The sequence below is a fragment of the Pristiophorus japonicus genome, chromosome 9 (assembly GCF_044704955.1).
Source record: "Pristiophorus japonicus isolate sPriJap1 chromosome 9, sPriJap1.hap1, whole genome shotgun sequence".
Classification (NCBI taxonomy): Eukaryota; Metazoa; Chordata; class Chondrichthyes; family Pristiophoridae; genus Pristiophorus; species Pristiophorus japonicus.
In genome coordinates this window covers 227870323-227882859 of record NC_091985.1, presented here as the reverse complement: position 1 = coordinate 227882859, position 12537 = coordinate 227870323, and the positions used below count along the sequence as shown (strand labels likewise).

At 48.7% G+C, this 12537-nt stretch overlaps 1 protein-coding gene, 1 long non-coding RNA gene and 1 pseudogene across 4 annotated transcripts in view; 2 read left to right on the top strand and 1 right to left on the bottom strand.

The window, feature by feature from the left end:
* LOC139273850 (uncharacterized) overlaps positions 1 to 12537 on the top strand; it is a 697517-nt gene that overhangs the window by 224802 nt on the left and 460178 nt on the right. The window lies entirely within an intron of this gene.
* The window catches only part of LOC139273845 (zinc finger protein 420-like), a 101196-nt pseudogene that overhangs the window by 59256 nt on the left and 29403 nt on the right, over positions 1 to 12537 (bottom strand).
* Positions 1 to 12537, top strand: part of LOC139273835 (zinc finger protein 774-like) — a 40569-nt gene that overhangs the window by 17376 nt on the left and 10656 nt on the right. Inside the window, exon 1 of one of the 3 annotated variants that reach the window (XM_070890913.1) lies at positions 5776 to 5854. The exons of the other annotated variants lie outside the window; for them this stretch is intronic. The gene's annotated coding sequence lies outside the window, so the exon portion shown is untranslated. Of the gene's footprint in view, positions 1 to 5775; positions 5855 to 12537 lie in introns of those variants that run through there. 3 annotated transcript variants of the gene reach the window in all.

The following is a 12537-nucleotide window of genomic DNA, read 5'->3' as shown; positions in this document are numbered from 1 at the left end:
CAAAGTGAAAACTATTTACAAGGTGAGGCGGTTGGGAGCCTTTCTTTCCCTGGTGGACCGCCTCGGTACAAATGTCTGTTCTGGTGTGTTGGCTGTGCCCTCGCTGGGCTGGCGTGTTGTTGGCCCTGCAGGGTTGCGAGGTGAGCCTGGCCTTGCTGGGCTGTTGGGCGTGATGGGTTTGATTTCCTGGTCCAGCTTGGTGTCGTTGATCCTTTGGGTGTGTGTTGTGGGCTCGAAAAAGGTGGTGTCTGCTGTGGGTTGTTCAGGGCAGTCTGTGAACCGCAGCCTCGTTTGGTCCAGGTGCTTTCTGCAAATTTGTCCATTGTCTCGTTTGACTACAAACACCCTACTCCCTTCCTTAGCTATCACTGTGCCCGCGATCCACTTGGGACCATGTCCATAGTTTAGCACATACACAGGGTCATTCAGATCAATTTCTCGTGACACAGTTACATTTTGTTGCTGTCGCCTGTTCTCTACCTGATCATGCAGGTTGGGCTGAACCAGCGAGAGTCTGGTTTTAAGTGTCCTTTTCATGAGTAGCTCAGCCGGGGGCACCCCTGTGAGTGAGTGGGGTCTCGTGCGTTAGTTGAGCAGTACTTGGGACAGGCAGGTTTGGAGTGAGCCTTCTGTGGCTCGTTTAAGGCTCTGTTTGATGGTTTGTACTGCCCGCTCTGCCTGCCCATTGGAGGCTGGTTTAAATGGGGCCAAGATGACATGTTTGATCCCATTGCGGGTCATGAATTCTTTCAATTCGGCACTGGTGAAACATGGCCCGTTGTCACTGATCAGTATGTCAGGCAGGCCGTGGGTGGCAAACATGGCCCTCAGGCTGTCAATGGTGGTGGTGGCGGTGCTTCCTGACATTATTTCACATTCAATCCATTTTCAAAAAGCATCCACCACCACCACCAGGAACATTTTACCGAGAAACGGGCCCGCATAGTTGACATGGATCCTCGACCATGGTCTGGAGGGCCAGGACCACAAACTTAGTGGTGCCTCTCTGGGCGCGTTGCTCAACTGAGCACATACGCTGCATTGCTATACACAGGACTCTAAGTCAGAGTCGATACCGGGCCACCACACGTGGGATCGCTTTCATCATTACTATACCCGGGTGTGTGCTGTGGAGATCTGAGATGAACGTCTCCCTGCCCTTTTTTGGTAGCACTACGTGGTTACCCCACAACAGGCAGTCTGCCTGAATGGACAGCTCGTCCTTTCGCTACTGGAACGGCTTGATTAGCTCTTTCATTTCAACAGGGTTGCTGGCCCAGCTCCCATGCAGTACACAGATTTTTACTAGGGACAGCAGAGGATCTTGGCTGGTCGAAGTCCTAATCTGGCGGGCCGTGACAGGTGATTTATCATTTTCAAATGCTTCATGACCATCAACAAGTGTGCGGGCTGCGCCACCATCAACAAGTTTGCAGGCTGCGCCATTTCCACCCCAGTGGTGGGCAATGGTAGCCGACTGAGAGCATCCGCACAGTTCTCGGTGCCTGGCCTGTGGCGGATGGTATAGTTATATGTTGATAGCATGTGTGCCCACCTTTGTATGCGGGCTGAGGCATTAGTATTTATCCCCTTGTTTTCAGCGAACAGGTATGTGAGGGGCTTGTGATTGTTTTCCAGCTCAAATTTGAGGCCAAACAGGTACTGATGCATTTTCTTTACCCCGAACACACACGCTAATGCCTCTTTCTCAATCATGCTGCAGACCCTCTCGGCCTCAGACAAGCTCCTCGAGATATAGGCGACAGGTTGCAACTTCCCCGCAACGTTAGTTTGTTGTAATACACACCCGACTCCATACGACGACGCGTCACATGCTAGCACAAGTCTTTTACACGGGTTATACAATACAAGCAGCTTGTTGGAGCATAAAATGTTTCTGGCTTTCTCAAAAGCAATTACTTGTTTTTTTCCCCTATATCCAGTTCTCACCTTTGCGCAATAACACATGTAGGGGCTCTAAAAGGATGCTTAACCCCGGCAGGAAGTTACCAAAATAGTTGAGGAGTCCCAGGAACGACCGCAGCTCCGTGACGTTCTGTGGCCTGGACGCATTCCTGATAGCCTCTGTCTTGGCGTCTGTGGGCCAAATGCCGTCCGCCGCAATCTTTCTCCCCAAAAACTCCACTTCTGTTGCCATGAAGACGCATTTCGACCTCTTCAGTCGCAGCCCTAAGCGGTCCAGTCGCTGGAGGACCTCCTCCAGGTTTTGTAGTTGCTCGGCGGTGTCCCGACCCCTGACCAATATGTCGTCCTGAAAGACCACCGTGTGTGGTACCGACTTGAGTAGGCTCTCCATGTTTCTCTGGAAGATCGCTGCAGCCGACCGAATTCCAAACAAGCATCTGTTGTAGATGAACAGCCCCTTGTGCGTGTTGATGCAGGTGAGGCCCTTCGAAGACTCCTCCAGCTCCTGCGTCATATAGGCCGAAGTCAGGTCGAGCTTGGTGAACATCTTGCCACCTGTCACATATCGGTTGTCTGCCTTAGGTAGCGGGTATTGTTCCTGTAACAAGAAATGATTAATAGTTACTTTATAATCGCCTCAAATCCTGACCGTGCCATCACTTTTGAGTACTGGAACAATCGGGCTGGCCCACTTGCTGCATTTTAATAGGGAAATGATGCCCTCGCGTTGCAGCCTGTTCAGCTCGATTTCCACTCTCTCCCTCATCATGTGAGGTACCGCTCAATCCTTGTGGTGAATGGGTCATGCCTCTGGGACCAAGTGGATCCGCAACTTCGCCCCGGAAAAGTTTCCAATGCCTAGCTCAAAAAGGGAAGGAAATTTGTTGAGAACTTGGGTACATGAGGCCTCATCGACATGTGATAGCGCTCGGATGTCATCCCAGTTCCAGCGGATTTTGCTTAGCCAGCTCCTTCCAAGCAGTGTGCGGCCATCGCCCGGAATAATCCGGAGTGGCAGTTCGTGCACCGTGCCCTCGTAGGTGACCTTGACCATGGCGCTGCCCAGGCCAGTGATAAGCTCTTTGGTGTACGTTCTCAGTTTCATGTGGATAGGGCTCAGGGCTGGTCTGAATGCCTTGTTGCACCACAGTCTCTCAAACATCCTTTTACTCATGATGGATTGGCTAGCGCCAGTGTCCAGTTCCATGGCTGCGGGTAAACCATTCAATTTTACGTTTAGCATAATAGGTGGAGATTTCATCGAAAATGTGTGCACCCCATGTACTTCAGCATCTGCCTCCTCTCTCTGAGGCTCAAAATTGCTTTGATCCACCATGGATCGATCTTCCTCTGCCACGTGGTGGTTAGCAGGTTTTGCAGAGCTTGCAGCTTGTTTGCAAACTCGTTGGAGGTGCCCCATTGTTCCACAGCTCTTGCAAACATACCCTTTGAAGCGGCATGAATAGGCTGAATGGAAGCCTCCACAACACCAACAAGGTGTGAATTGCCTTGCATTCATCCTTTGTTGGGGACTCTGAGTCATCTGGGTCACCTGAGGCCTGCTGGCAGTTGCGGACTCGTGGGTTCTGCCCTGTACATTTCTGCTCGCAAACACAGTTCCAGTTAATTTATCAACATTGCTAGCACTTGTGTGCTGAGAGATTTGTTTGGTGTTATCACTGGTGGACATAAATGCCTGTGCTATCGCAATGGCCTTACTGAGGGTCGGTGTCTCTACAGTCAAAAGAGTTTTCGTAGGATGGTCTCGTGGCCAATGCCCAGTTCAAAAAAGTCTCTGAGCATTTGCTCCAGGTAGCCATCAAATGCACATTGTCCTGCAAGTCGCCTTAGCTCGGCAACGTAGCTCGCCACTTCCTGACCTTCAGATCGCAGGCACGTGTAGAACCGATACCTCGCCATCAGTGCGCTCTCCCTCGGGTTAAGATGCTCCCGAACCAGTGTATACAGCTCCTCATACGACTTATCTGTGGGTTTCACCGGAGCCAGAAGATTCTTCATGAGGATGTAGGTCGGTGCCCCGCAGACCGTGAGGAGGACCGCTCTCCTTTTTGCAGCGCTTCCTTCTCCGTTCAGCTCGTTGGCTACAAAGTACTGGTCTAGCCGTTCGACATAGGCTTCCCAGTCCTCACCCTCCGAGAACTTCTCCAGGCTGCCCACAGTTTGCTGAATCTTTGCGTGGATTCGTATTCTCGTCGCCAGTTATTGTATTCCTAACACAGATAAGGCTGCACACAGGGAGGTTAAAGTAACAGTGACCTCAGTCTAAAGACACTCCAGAGTGAGGAACAGGCCTTAGAGGCCGACTTATATACAGTGCTCCCAAGGGATGCTAGGATCCCTTGGGACTTCAGGGGATGAGCTCCCTGGTGGCGGAACATGGGAGTGCATGCTTTACAGATACACAACAGGTTAGACCACACTTGGAGCATTGTGCACAGTTCTGGTCTCGGTATACCTTGATTAGAGCACACTTGGAGCACCGTGCATACTTCTGGTCTCCATATATCTTGTTTAGACCACACTTGGAGCACCAAGCACAGTTCTCGTCTCCATATACTTTGGTTAGACTACATTTGGAGCACTGTGCAGAGTTCTGGTCTCCATATACCTTGGTTAGACCACACTTGGAGCACTGTGCACAGTTCTGGTCTCCATTATCCTTGGTTTGACCACACTTGGAGCACCATGCACAGTTCTGGTCTCCATATACACTAGATTAGACTCAGGGCCGGCGCAACCATTATTTGGGGGGGGCAGGGGGGCACCAAAAATTGGCGTGGATCAGATCTTGCGGAACAATTTCCTTTGTAGCTTAACTGAACAAATTCAGGAATACAATTCATCTGAAACTAAATGGTTGTTTCCAACATAAGTTACGCTTTTGAAATAGCAATACAGAGCGTTGAGCTTTGAATGGTTGGCCATATTAATTAGATTGTTTATTTTAATTGAACGTCATGGTCGGTGGAGATGGCGCCATTTTAATTTACAGTGCATGTCCTAGCCCCGGTTAAGCTGTTTACACCTGGCTGAAGTTTCACGGGCTAATGGGATTTGTGCAGTCGCTTACTCAGCAGAGAGATGGCTGACTCGGGCAGACTATCTAACATATAAAAACATAAGAAATAGGAGCAGGAGTAGACCATATGGCCCCTTGAGCCTGCTCCGCCATTTAACACGATCATGGCTGATCCGATCATGGACTCAGCTCCACTTCCCTGCCCGCTTCCCATAACCCCTTATTCCCTTTTCGGTTAAGAAGCTATCTATCTCTGTCTCAAATTTATTCAATGTCCCGACTTCCACAGCTCTCTGAGGCAGCAATTTCCACAGATTTACAACCCTCTAAGAGAAGAAATTACTCCTCATCACAGTTTTAAATGGGCGGCCCCTTATTCTAAGATTATGCCCCCTCGTTCTAGTCTCCTCTATCAGTGGAAACATCCGCTCTGCATTCACCCTGTCAAGCGCCCTCATAATCTTATACGTTTTGATAAGATCACCTCTCATTCTTCTGAATTCCAATGAGTAGAGGCCCAACCTCCTCAACCTTTCCTCATAAAGGCCAAGATTCCATTGGCCTTCCTGTTCACTTGCTGTACCTGCATACTAACCTTTTGTGTTTCATGCAGCAGGACCCCCAGGTCCTGCTGTACTGTAGCACTTTGTTATTTTTCTCCATTTAAATAATAACTTACTCTTCGATTTTTTTTCTATCAAAGTGCATAACCTCACACTTTCCCATATTACACTCCATCCGCCGAACTTTTGCCCACTCACTTAGCCTGTCTCTGTCCTTTTGCAGGTTTTTTTGTGTCCTCCTCACATATTGCTTTTCATGATTCATGCACGATCAAAGCATGGTCGCACAATGGCATTGGTGCTGTGGGACTGCCGTTGTGAAAAGGTATTTGGTCTAATAATAAAAATCAACAACAATATCATCTGAGAAGAGCCAGTTGTTTCTGAACTGTCGGTTGTGGGTGTTTGTTGTTCACTCTACTCTGATTCTTAGACCTTGGAACTTATAGTGGGAAAGGACGACATGTGGCACAAAATTTAGGCTTAACCCAGTGTCAAGTTTATTTCGCAAGAAAAACCACAGGAGACTTCTGAGAGAAATCGACTGAAAACATACAATCATCATTCCTGGCTGTTGCTAGTGTAGGTTCATGGTCATTGGTTCCGTGACCGGTTGGTTCGTCTTCTGGCCATTCTCTGCAGTGCTGTTCCTTCCGTGTACCTTCTGTCCGCTCGTCGTCTGTTCGTACTTTCGACCTGTGTCCATCTGTACACGTGTCCTTCTACTTCTTCTGTGTGCTTCTTCTTCCATCTGTTCCTCTCCTCCTTCTGTCTTCTGCTGAGCTGCTTCTAGCTTGCATATTTATATCCAGGTTTTGACTGCTCTCCCGCCACTGCGGTTTCTGATAGAAACATAGAAACATAGAAAATAGGTGCAGGAGTAGGCCATTCGGCCCTTCTAGACTGCACCGCCATTCAATGAGTTCATGGCTGAACATGCAACTTCAGTCCCCCATTCCTGCTTTCTCACCATACCCCTTGATTCCCCTAGTAGTAAGGACTTCATCTAACTCCTTTTTTAATATATTTAGTGAATTGGCCTCAACAACTTTCTGTGGTAGAGAATTCCACAGGTTCACCACTCTCTGGGTGAAGAAATTCCTCCTCATCTCAGTCCTAAATGGCTTCCCCCTTATCCTTAGACTGTGTCCCCTGGTTCTGGACTTCCCCAACATTGGGAACATTCTTCCTGCATCTAACCTGTCTAACCCCGTCAGAATTTTAAACGTTTCTATGAGGTCCCCTCTCATTCTTCTGAACTCCAGTGAATACAAGCCCAGTTGATCCAGTCTTTCTTGATAGGTCAGTCCCGCCATCCCGGGAATCAGTCTGGTGAACCTTCGCTGCACTCCCTCAATAGCAAGAATGTCCTTCCTCAGGTTAGGAGACCAAAACTGTACACAATACTCCAGGTGTGGCCTCACCAAGGCCCTGTACAATTGTAGCAACACCTCACTGCCCTTGTACTCAAACCCCCTCGCTATGAAGGCCAACATGCCATTTGCTTTCTTAACCGCCTGCTGTACCTGCATGCCAACCTTCAATGACTGATGTACCATGACACCCAGGTCTCGTTGCACCTCTCCTTTTCCTAATCTGTCACCATTCAGATAATAGTCTGTCTTTCTGTTTTTACCACCAAAGTGGATAACCTCACATTTATCCACATTATACTTCATCTGCCATGCATTTGCCCACTCACCTAACATATCCAAGTCGCTCTGCAGCCTCATAGAATCCTCCTTGCAGCTCACACTGCCACCCAACTTAGTGTCATCCGCAAATTTGGAGATACTACATTTAATCCCCTCGTCTAAATCATTAATGTACAGTGCAAACAGCTGGGGCCCCAGCACAGAACCTTGCGGTACCCCACTATTCACTGCCTGCCATTCTGAAAAGTCCCCATTTACTCCTACTCTTTGCTTCCTGTCTGACAACCAGTTCTCAATCCATGTCAGCACACTACCCCCAATCCCATGTGCTTTAACTTTGCACATTAATCTCTTGTGTGGGACCTTGTCGAAAGCCTTCTGAAAGTCCAAATATACCACATCGACTGGTTCTCCCTTGTCCACTCTACTGGAAACATCCTCAAAAAATTCCAGAAGATTTGTCAAGCATGATTTCCCTTTCACAAATCCATGCTGACTTGGACCTATCATATTACCTCTTTCCAAATGCACTGCGATGACATCCTTAATAATTGATTCCATCATTTTACCCACTACCGATGTCAGGCTGACCGGTCTGTAATTCCCTGTTTTCTCTCTCCCTCCTTTTTTAAAAAGTGGGGTTACATTGGCTACCCTCCACTCCATAGGAACTGATCCAGAGTCAATGGAATGTTGGAAAATGACTGTCAATGCATCCACTATTTCCAAGGCCACCTCCTTCAGTACTCTGGGATGCAGTCCATCAGGTCCTGGGGATTTATCGGCCTTCAATCCCATCAATTTCCCCAACACAATTTCCCGACTAATAAGGATTTCCCTCAGTTCCTCCTCCTTACTAGACCCTCCGACCCCTTTTATATCCGGAAGGTTGTTTGTGTCCTCCTCAGTGAATACCGAACCAAAGTACTTGTTCAATTGGTCCGCCATTTCTTTGTTCCCCGTTATGACTTCCCCTGATTCTGACTGCAGGGGACCTACGTTTGTCTTTACTAACCTTTTTCTCTTTACATATCTATAGAAACTTTTGCAATCCGTCTTAATGTTCCCTGCAAGCTTCTTCTCGTACTCCATTTTCCCTGCCCTAATCAAACCCTTTGTCCTCCTCTGCTGAGTTCTAAATTTCTCCCAGTCCCTGGGTTCTCTGCTATTTCTGGCCAATTTGTATGCCACTTCCTTGGCTTTAATGCTATCCCTGATTTCCCTTGATAGCCACGGTTGAGCCACCTTCCCTTTTTTATTTTTACGACAGACAGGAATGTACAATTGTTGTAGTTCATCCATGCGGTCTCTAAATGTCTGCCATTGCCCATCCACAGTCAACCCCTTCAGTATCATTCGCCAATCTATCCTAGCCAATTCACGCCTCATACCTTCAAAGTTACCCTTCTTTAAGTTCTGGACCATGGTCTCTGAATTAACTGTTTCATTCTCCATCCTAATGCAGAATTCCACCATATTATGGTCACTCTTCCCCAAGGGGCCTCGCACAACGAGATTGCTAATTAATCCTCTCTCATTACACAACACCCAGTCTAAGATGGCCTCCCCCCTAGTTGGTTCCTCGACATATTGGTCTAAAAAACCATCCCTTATGCACTCCAGGAAATCCTCCTCTACCGTATTGCTTCCAGTTTGGTTAACCCAATCTATGTGCATATTAAAGTCACCCATTATAACTGCTGCACCTTTATTGCACGCACCCCTAATTTCATGTTTGATGCCCTCCCCAACATCACTACTACTGTTTGGAGGTCTGTACACAACTCCCACTAACGTTTTTTGTCCTTTGGTATTCTGCAGCTCTACCCATATAGATTCCACATCATCCAAGCTAATGTCCTTCCGAACTATTGCCTTAATTTGCTCCTTAACCAGCAATGCTACCCCACCTCCTTTTCCTTTTATTCTATCTTTCCTGAATGTTGAATACCCCTGGATGTTGAGTTCCCAGCCCTGATCATCCTGGAGCCACGTCTCCGTAATCCCAATCACATCATATTTGTTAACATCTATTTGCACAGTTAATTCATCCACTTTATTGCGGATACTCCTTGCATTAAGACACAAAGCCTTCAGGCTTGTTCTTTTAACACCCTTTGTCCTTTTAGAATTTTGCTGTACAGTGGCCCTTTTTGTTCTTTGCCTTGGGTTTCTCTGCCCTCCACTTTTCCTCATCTCCTTTCTGTCTTTTGCTTTTGCCTCCTTTTTGTTTTCCTCTGTCTCCCTGCATTGGTTCCCATCCCCCTGCCATATCAGTTTAAATCCTCCCCAACAGCACTAGCAAACACTCCCCCTAGGACATTGGTTCCGGTCCTGCCCAGGTGCAGACCGTCCGGTTTGTACTGGTCCCACCTCCCCCAGAACCGGTTCCAATGCCCCAGAAATTTGAATCCCTCCCTGTTGCACCACTGCTCAAGCCACGTATTCATCTGCGCTATCCTGCGATTCCTACTCTGACTATCACGTGGCACTGGTAGCAATCCCGAGATAAAGTGTTTGCATCGATAGATTGTTTTGTGGTCCCCTTGGTTGATTGACTGCAATAATGGACTCGTCTGTTTTCCCATTTGCACACTGAGTCTGCAAGGCTCAAGTTGATTTCTCATCTTCGCCATGACAGGAGCTGACCACTGCTGAACGGACCACCGCCTAATCTGATCCATCAACATTAACATTGCCCCAAAGCAGAGGGGACAGCAGAAGCAGTGTCGCAAAAAAGTTAATGCCGGGGCACTGAGAGACCCAGCTAAGAGAGCCCTATACAGCCAATGCCTCACAGCCAATCTGGCATGCCTTGATGACCCTGAGATGTTGAATGCCCACAGTGCTTGGTCTGCCCTCCAGGCCTCTATAACCAGGGCCTGTGAAGAGACACTCGGTCACTCAACCAGAAAACATCAGGACTGGTTTGATGAAAATGATCAGGAGATCGAAGAACTAATAGATCGCAAGCGCAAAGCATTTCTGAGCCTCAAGCAACAACCCAATTCGGGAGCTGCAAAACAACATTACAGACAGCTCAAGGGTCGGGTCCAATAAAAAACCCAGGACCTAAAGAACAGGTGGTGGATGGAGAAAGCACAGGAGATACAACAACTGGCTGACAGCCACGATATGCGAGGATTCTTCACTGCAGTCAAGGCCACCTACAGTCCAAACTCCCAAGGCCCCACCCCACTACTGGCCAAGAACGGGGCAACACTCATCAAGGACACCGAGGCTGTCGGGGCCCGATGGAAGGAGCACTCTGAAGATCTCCTCAATCGAGACTCTGCCTTTGTCTCGACTGTTCTCGACTCCATCCCGCAGCATGCGACCCGCCACCAACTCAGTGAAACTCCAACGTTGCACGAGGTAGGCAAAGCTATAAAACAGCTGAAGAATAACAAGGCTATGGGTGGGAATGGAATCCCTGCTGAGGCGCTAAAGTATGGCGGAGAGGCGCTGTTGGCGCGGATACATGACCTCATCTCTCTCATCTGGAGGGAGGAGAGCATGCTGGGAGATCTCAGAAATGCAGAGATTGTGACCATTTTTTAAAAAAGGGACAAGTCTGACTGTGGCAACTACAGGGGAATCTCCCTGCTATCAGCCACTTGGAAAGTTGTCGCTAGAGTTCTCCTCAATCGACTTCTCCCTGTGGCCGAGGAGCTCCTGCCAGAATCACAATGTGGATTTCATCTCCTACGGGGCACAACAGACATGATCTTTGCAGTGCGATAGCTGCAGGAAAAATGCAGGTAGCAGCGCCAGTCCTTATACATTGCCTTTTTCGATCTTACAAAGGCCTTTGACACTGTCAAACGTGAGGGTCTATGGAGCATCCTCCTCCATTTCGGATGCCCCCAAAAGTTTGTCAACATCCTTTGCCTGCTTCACGATGACATGTAGGCCATGATCCTTACCAACGGATCCATTACAGACCCAATTCACGTCCGGACCGGGGTCAAATGGGGCTGCGTCATCACTCCAACCCTCTTCTCAATCTTCCTCGCTGCCATGCTCCATCTCACAGTTAACAAGCTCCCCGCTGGAGTGGAACTAAACTTCAGAACCAGTGGGAAGCTGTTTAACCTTCGCCGTCTCCAGGCCAGGTCCAAGATCACCCCAACCTCTGTCCCTGAGATGCAGTATGCGGACGACGCCTGCGTCTGCGCACATTCAGAGGCTGAACTCCAGGATATAGTCAGTGTATTCACTGAGGCATATGAAAGCATGGGCCTTACGCTTAACATCCGTAAGACAAAGGTCCTCCACCAGCCTGTCACCGCCGCACAGCACTGCCCTCCAATCATCAAGATTCATGGCGCGGCCCTCGACAACGTGGACCATTTCCCATATCTCGGGAGTCTCTTTATCAACAAAGGCAGACATTGATGCGGAGATTCAACATCGCCTCCAGTGTGCCAGTGCAGCCTTCGGCCATCTGAGGAAAAGAGTGTTTGAAGACCAGGCCCTCAAATCTACCACCAAGCTCATGGTCTACAGGGCTGTAGTAATACCCGCCCTCCTGTATGGATCTGAGGCATGGACGATGTATAGAAGGCACCTCAAGTCACTGGAGATACATCACCAACGATGTCTCCGCAAGATCCTGCAAATCCCCTGGGAGGACAGGCGCACCAACATCAGTGTCCTTGTCTAGGCTAACATCCCCAGCATTGAAGAACTGACCACAGTCGATCAGCTTCGCTGGGCAGGCCACATAGTTCGTATGCCAGATTCGAGACTCACTAAGCAAATGCTTTATGCAGAGCTCCTTCGTGGTAAATGAACCAAAGGAGGACAGCGGAAACGTTATAAGGACACCCTCAAAGCCTCCCTGGTAAAGTGCAACATCACCACTGACACCTGGGAGACCCTGACCGAAGACCGCCTGAGGTGGAGAAAGTGCATCCGGGAGGGCGTTGAGCTGTTCGAGTCCCAATGCAAAGAATATGATGAGGCCAAACGCAGGCAGTGGAAGGAGCGTGCGGCAAACCAGCCCCACCGACCCCTTCCCCCGACGAATGTCTGTCCCACCTGTAACAGGGTCTGTGACTCTCCTATCGGACAGTTCCGCCATCAAAGAACTCATTTTGGGAGTGGAAGCAAGTCTTCCTCGATTCCGAGGGACTGCCTGTGATGATGATGATGGATTTCTCATCTTAACACCTTGTCCCAAGAAAATGTGCAACTGGTGTATTCCTTTGTTGTCCGGTCTTTTTACAGACTTGGTGACTCCAGTGCGTTTGTTTTTCCCCATTCTGGTCAATCAAGTTCAGGGCCTCATGCAACAACTCCACTGTTGTTATGCATGAAGTCAGTTTTGGTTCCTGACCACAGAATGTCC